Here is a 7,004-nt window from a genome sequence, read left to right on the forward strand (position 1 = left end):
GTCGTCCGGATCGATGATGGGGTTTGGGTTATGGATTGGAGGTGGCGGTGGCCGGCTGAGCTCGGAACGGCTACTGTGGCGGTGACACAAACTCGTCGACCTCCCAACCTTCTTCGATTCGCCTCCAAACTGACGTCGATCTCATACCCAACTCACCCAATCTTTTCAATTCATCTCCCAACCCTTTCCGACTCGGTCTCTCTCTTAAAATCCCTTCACAACGACGCCGTTCTTTGATCACCGTTAAAGATGGAGTTTGTACGAGTCAAGTCCTCTCTATTGGGCGTAACGATAGGGCTAGGGCAAGGCTCGAATTTGATAACTTGGTCACAAATTTGGACGATTAAGTCGAAGAACTCGACGATGGTGCCACATGGGATCGTTCCGGTGCTTATGGTTTGCTCAAAGTTTTAGCTGGTGACTTCACTGTCACCTCCAAAGTAGGAGATGATGGAGAATACTCTGAGCTTTTACCTCTTCAAGTGGACATCATTATTAATCCCTCCAACAACCTTGTAGATTATAAATATAGTCGGGGTCGTGGTCGGGATTTCGAATGCCATTAACAATGGCTATGATTCATGGGGTCCCCTGTTCGGTAGGCTATTTTTTGCCATCTGGTGTTGGGGATAATTAACTCCCTCGAACCCACTCAACGGTCGGCTGTTGTTGAGAGTTAAATCTCTCATTCATCACACACAACAGAAGTATCATCACATCACATCAACACAAGTATATATGGAGATAACAATCATACACATCAACGCACAACATAATATTTTACATGGTTCAGCCAACTCTAGGGTTACGTCCATGGGAGAGAGAGATTTCACTATTATGAATCAAGGAAGAGAATATACAACCACATGTCAAAACCCCATTCACTCACTCATCATCTCTTTTGAGGCTACATGTATACATTCGGGAATTACATATACTCTCCCCTCCTCACAACATTCACCCTTAAACCCTTTACATCTTTTATCTCTTCTCTTTCTCTCTAAACCCCTCATACCCATCTCTATTTATAGAGTTTTCAAAACCCAATTCCTTGTTGGACAAGGATCAACTTACCTACAATGAGTTACCATATCCATCTTCAACTCTAAAATAGCAGGTATAACTTCTTTCCCAAATCTTCAGCCTTTTTCCCCAAGTCTTCTGGATTCCAAAACCAATCAGGAAACTGTTTCTCGTAGCTTCCAAAACGAAAAAGGAAACTAATTTTCTGCACACAAATTTTGAGCCACAAACCCAACATCTGGGTTATTGTCCACCTCTATCCGTTCCTTAAAGCGTGTGGTTGAGGCGGCATGTGGTTATAGTGACGTTTTATTTGACCCAGAGGCGGCGTGTTTGATGTGGCGGCAGTGTGTAGTGGTGGTGTGGGATGAGGATTGTGGTGGTGGTTGAAGGGGCAGACGAAAGAGATGAAAAGGGCCATGTCATTTAAAATTAAAGATAATTTGTATTAAAATTTTGAAGGTAAAATGGTCAATTCTTATGTGTTTGAAGCCAAAAAAAATAAATTAGGGTGAAAGTTAAAAACAAAATCTTCATTTAGTTAAAAGATGACCTAACCTTAAGGGGTGTCTGTGTAATTTACTCTTTTATTTATAACATTTAGATCTTGCTCTAATGACTGTAAATTGTAAACTAAAGGATTTTTTTTTTTTTTTTTTCAAATTGAAACTACCATCATAAAATCAAACCAAACTATATAGGGTTTTGGTTCCTCTCTAAATATGTGTTTTGGCAAAGTGAGAAAAAAAATCCTTTGAGGTTTCATTAAATAAGTACAATCTCAATCTCTGTAATTTAAAAGTGAACAACTTGTAGTCTTGTATCGCGAGCACTTTTCGTCTGATGTTATTGTGCATTTACCAAACTACCCCGTCTAATTAATTTTTTTATAAAAAGAAAAAAAAAAAATCATAAAAGGCAAAAATGCCTTAAAAGCCCTCTATAGTAAACTAATGCATTACATGGCCCTAAATTGACTAAGTGTGTAACCCCTCATCCGGTTCGTAAGTGCAATTTGACATTCCTCTCAAAGTATCCATCTTTCTTTTTGGTTATTTTATTTTATGTCATATATTTATTTGAAGGTTTATTCCTTTGCAATTTTTATGTTATACAGATGAGGATAGATCAAAGTACCAGTTGCTATGAAATTTTATTTTTTACTTATTTTTGGTTAATTATTTTATTTTAGTTTTGTCTTATATCTTTTTGCTAGGTAATTGCTTTTCCTTTTCCTTTCTTTTGTTTTTATAATTTCCTAATAATAATAATAAATAAATAAACAAATAACTCGAATGTGTAATGAACTGTGTATAGGTTAAAAGTCATAATAAAATTTAGCAAGCATAATATGTGACATAATGAGTTAAAATCAAGGCCTAGGGAATAGTTTTGAAAATAATAAATAAATAACGCAAATGTTTAAGGTGGGCTACTGTAGGTTAAAATTAGTGTGAACATAACTCAGATATAAAAGAAGTTGTATTTTGAGTTATGGAATAAATCATATTACATCTTTATCAACTTTCTCTCTATATATAATCTTGAATTTGGTATTGTTGGCACCAAAACTTGGCAGCCACCTCAGCGATGACGTGGACCAGTGAGGAGCCGACAAGTGTTCAATAAGGTTTTTAAGGGAAGTCGGCTAGTTGAGAAATATTTGGAGAGAATTTAGGAGAAGATACTTAGCCACCTCATCAACAAGGTTGTTGCTGAAATAGAGTAACTGATATTTGACTTAATTCAAATGGGTTGTTAACTGGGAGGAAAGACTAAAAGATTCGGCTAAGGTGAAACAACTAAATCCCTATGAAATTGGGATTTAATTGGAGAAGAGAATGAGAGATAATAGAGGATGGCAGCCGTGTCAAGAATGATGTGGATAAATCTAAATGAGACAAGTGGATTTTACATGTATTAAAGGTTGGGCTATTCAGGGAATAAGATGGTTACTAGAATTATAAAAAGAAGTTACTAAAAATTAGCAACTAAAGCTGACCAGGTCGAGGGAGTTAGCATATAACAAAGAAGGTTCTCGGCTAAGGAAACTGGAAGTAGAGATTTTGAAAGCAAATCACACTGAGGTTGATCCAATTTGAAATATAAAAGGGAAGAAAATCAAGGAAGAGAAGATTCTGAAGCAAATAACTAGGAGAATAAGTTTATGTAAAATTCTATAAATAGAAAAGTTTGTAATCTTTCCAAACCGTCTAGCACCACCCACAAAAAGCATGAATCCAAAATTCATCAAATAACTCTACATCAATTATCTTCAAATCTTTTGTCCAAATGGCAAATTCCATTCAAGGATTCTAAGTTCCAGTAGCTTATCATTTTTCTTGCAATGTCTAATTATGCTATTTACAGTTTAATTACTGTTTTGTGCAAATGGATTCAATGACAAATCTTTGATCAGATTTCAGTCATTTAAATTTGGCCAGTTCATCCCATTGCACATATTACTTTTCAGTCAATTTCAATTAGGCCAATTTCCTTTATAGTCTATTTCAATTTAGCCAGTTCATTTACTTTACGTTGCATTTTTTATTCTTTTTAACACTATTATAAAAAGTCCTTGCATTAAGGCAGAAAAAGAATCCAGCCGAGAGTTCTTCCTATTCTCTCTCTTAGACAATCGCCTGAAGTCAGCCACCAAAAGAGATAGTTTTATGTTCAATCATTTTTTGAGTATTTATATATTCTGGCACGCCCACAAACTCCATCGGCCTTGTGAAGCCAAAAAACGCACGAACATAAATTGGCACACCCTGTGGGACCCTTATTGGGTGTGAAAAGAAGCAAAAATGCCACGACTTATGAAAAATTCTAAGGCTGCAGCTACTAAAGAAGATCTGGTGGAAGGACATCAGCCAGTTCAGGTAGAGAGCTCTGCATTGGGCCCTGTGGATGAATTAGCAGTAATTCAACCACAGGTAAGCTCTTTGAAGGACGCAATGGGAAGAATGAGTTCGAGTCATAATGACATGTATGGAACTGTGTCCGAACTCTCAACTGCCATTTTGAACAGGCCGACTCAAGTTAGCAACTCTAACAATTAGGAATCGGTTCCTCAACCGAATTCATCACAACCAACTCAGCCAGTAAGGGCTGCTGAATCATCATAGCCATGGCCGCCAGTAATTGTACTCCAACCAGGTGCAACATCAAGTCAACCAGTGAATACACCACTAGCCTGGGCAGAGAATCATCCACGGCCTACTGCGCCAGGTTTCAATCAGCTGCCATTAGGAAATCTGCGGCCACAGGTAATTCCACCAAACCCTTATCAGGTACCTTTGAACTCAGGGGACAATTAGATCAGGTGGAGACCCTGAATCCACTGTATACTCATGTATAACCACATGTTGGGGTTGGGGGGCAAAATATGGCTAATTAACCAAATGATTGGTCGAATTATTATCAACCAGTGGCTAATCAGCCACCAGTTTTGAATTTGGTTCCACCAATAGTCAATCAGCCAGCACAGATCATGCTAGACAGCGGCTAGTTAGCTGATTTACTTACTCAAGAGTATGGCCCGGAACTTAAAGGTGCCAGCCGACCAATCTATAGAACTCCATATCCAGAAATGGTAGATCAAGTTGAGTTCCCTAGAGGATATAAAGTCCCCGACTTTATAACCTTTAGTGGATAGGAAAATCAATCAACCGTAGAACATATTGGCTGCTTCACAGTTCAATGTGGAGAGGCTAGTGTGTGATACCCCTTGGATCCGAGATACGGGTTGATCAGTCCCAGGCCCAAACCCGAGGGAATATCAAACAATTAAAGTATTTTTAAATGAACACAAAATATAAAAATGAAATATGAAATAGAATAAAGCTGAAAGAAATGCTAATTATAAAAAAAATCCTCAACCAATAAAGATTAAATAATCCAATCCTTCCAAAACCTCCAAGAGTACAACTCGGGAATCCATCTAGTGGACTCCTAAATAAAATCCCAACTGAAACTAAATAACCAGAAATAAAACCAAGTCTAAAGCATGGAATGAAATCTTACGTCGTCTGTAGAGTGAATGACCGCCTCTGCTCAGCTGAATAAGCCCTAAGACTGGAACCGTCCGTTACCTGAAAAATATAAGAGTAGGTCAGGCCCACGAACAAGTTCTAATCTAACTGCAATCCATATAGTGACCCGATACGTAGATACACCCTAGATATCTCAACAATATATATCTAGTCCATACATAAATATATATTCACACTAAGGACATTCACTGGACTATATAGGGGGTTTCAACCTGGATAAAAGGCAACATGCAAAACGCACCTAAGTGGGCATGAATACCTAAGCCTAACAGGGTATACCTCAACCTATCATAGCCAGCTACACATCCACTGCATATACGCGTCCTAACCATCGACTCTGAGACTTAAGCTCATATAGTGGTAACATAATCATATATATAAAGTCCGTCCAAAACCAAAGTATTTCATTCAATTCTTTGTTGATCTGACATAAGACTCCTAATCTGGTTAGCCACTCAATTTACTCAGTCGATCTGACTTAACCGCGAATAACAATAAATCCAGGTAGTCATTCAACTTACTCAGTCGATCTGACTTAACCACAAACAACAATTAATTTAGATAGCCACTCAACTTACTCAGTCGATTTGACTTAAACAAAATTAGGATTCAATATTTTACAATCCTTTCCTTTAATCCAATAGGTTAGGTCTTAGCGTTTTGAGCTAAACCATCCCTAGTATGCCACCGTCCCATACCGGTGCATACAATCCTCCATATCCATGTAAATTACAATACATAAATAATAGTTTAGCAATTTACAGTCCAAAACCATTATCCCAATAATTGCAGAAGAGTGTCTAATATTTCAGCAATTAAAAACTAAGCGATCATCCATGTAATTGCAGAAAAAGATTTAATATTTCAACAATTAGCCTCCAGAGCATGCATAGATCAAAACTAATAAATAGGTGACTCTATCATGCATTTAAAATAAGTTTTATAAACATACCAAGCCCCATTAAATTGCTAAAATTAAATTAAGCAGTTAAGTTCCTTTCATCCGTTAACAGCATGCTAAATTGTATACATTTGTACTATTCCATCCTTTAGCGTAGAGACATAAACCATGCAATAAGAGGTTTTAATAACACTTGAAAATCAACTTAAGAACCCCAGTACACTCACAACACAGTTCAGAAAGAATTAAAACATCCAAACGTCGCCCAGAAAGTCCAGAAAACATCCCTCGTGAGAGAGCATGCTCAGAGGGTCTTGAAGCCGGCTCTAGACTCCCCAGAGCCGGCTCTGAAGATGAGGGAGCTGGCTCCCTCTTCCATGGAGCCGGCTCTCTCCCTCTCTGAGAGCCGTCTGTCCTGTTTTGCTCCGTTTCAGCCTATCTGCTCCATCTCCGGCCATTCCAACTCCTCTGGGTCTTTAATCCTAAACCTAAGAGTCTTATTTATACCCAGTAGTATCCCAATGGTTTGTTTACAGCAGTTGGAATCAATTATAGAGATTAAAATTGCTACTGACTTAATATGCTTAAAGAACAAAACTGAAACTAGACATGCACGAATTGTAACAAAATTGATTTAAACACATGCAGACCATCAATATGACACATAATAAACATGTAAGTTCCAGTTAATGATCAATTAACCCTATAGACTATATAGGTGCACAGAACACAAGCCAACGAGAAAGAGGAAGAAAAGAACTTGCCTTTGCAGTTTTGGAATGAAAACCTTGTCGCCGTCTTCCTAAGTTTTCCGACGACGCCTGATCCACTGTCAATCTCCTACTGCTCAACCTTCCCTTCTCCTACGTCCGTCCCTTAATCCTCAGCTGAAACCCCGACTGTAACCTCTCTATTTTTCCTCACAACCTTACCTGTTTTCTCTTAATATGTTAAGTATGTGAATAGGGTTTCTCTAACCCTAGTAGACATGTTGCTCTCTGTATATATAGGCTTGAATAAAACCC

This window comes from Cornus florida, unplaced genomic scaffold, assembly GCF_030987335.1.
Source record: "Cornus florida cultivar Cherokee Brave unplaced genomic scaffold, ASM3098733v1 CherokeeBrave_3.0.0_Hap2_Chr10, whole genome shotgun sequence".
In the NCBI taxonomy this organism is placed as follows: Eukaryota; Viridiplantae; Streptophyta; class Magnoliopsida; order Cornales; family Cornaceae; genus Cornus; species Cornus florida.